Raw genomic sequence first — 890 nt, forward strand, 5'->3', positions numbered from 1 at the left:
ATATGAGATTAACTGGAGAGTTTTTTTTTTTTTTTTTTGCTGCTTCTGATTACATTTACGTTTGAATTGAAAAACTCTGGTTGCATATCTAAAAGTTTGTGTGACCGTAGTCCACTTGAAACTTCCTTTAGCTTGGCTTCCACTTCACGTGTTTGTTCTGACTGGAGATAGACGTTGTTTTCATAGCCTCCTGCGTTTAAGAATGCTTCCTCAGCTGTTGCTTACGGCCAGTCTCTCTCTTTGTGATAAATGCTTGAATTTCCTAAAAACATTCCATTAATTACTACTTTAGATAGCATTAAATCAATTCTGTATTCTCCATATATATATATATATATATTATAAATCTTAATCATTTTTTTAGTCAATAGATTTGCCTTTGGTCATTTTATGACCATAAATGTACGCCTAAATGAATGAAGTTTCTTTCAGGAATGGGATCATATTTTCATAGCGTAGATTTTGCTTGCACTGAACGCTATACTTTTGAATTCAAATTGGATCTCACCGGTGTGATTTTAGGTCATGCAGCAACTTGAACTTTTTCGTTTTGGTTTCCAGCCAAATTGAGCATGTTAGTTACACAGAAACGTAGATTTAAGGCTTAATCCTGAGATATAAATCACATTTTCAGTGACGAATGGAGGAAACTAAATACGAGTTGCCATGGGTTTCGCATTGGTGCATTACAGAGTTCTATATATTTATGTCGTCGTCTGCAGTTACAAGGTTTAAACTCTTGCGCATTAAACCGGGTCACTTTATGTACATGTAAAATTGACTAAATGCTTGAATAATAACCGAGAACAGGAAAGCTGGTCTTTTTACAAAGCAGCCATCTGACAACATTATGTTGTCAGCATTGCCATAGTGTGTTTGTGGTGAGATGT

Source organism: Gobio gobio, assembly GCF_949357685.1.
Source record: "Gobio gobio genome assembly, chromosome: 25".
Lineage (NCBI taxonomy): Eukaryota > Metazoa > Chordata > Actinopteri > Cypriniformes > Gobionidae > Gobio > Gobio gobio.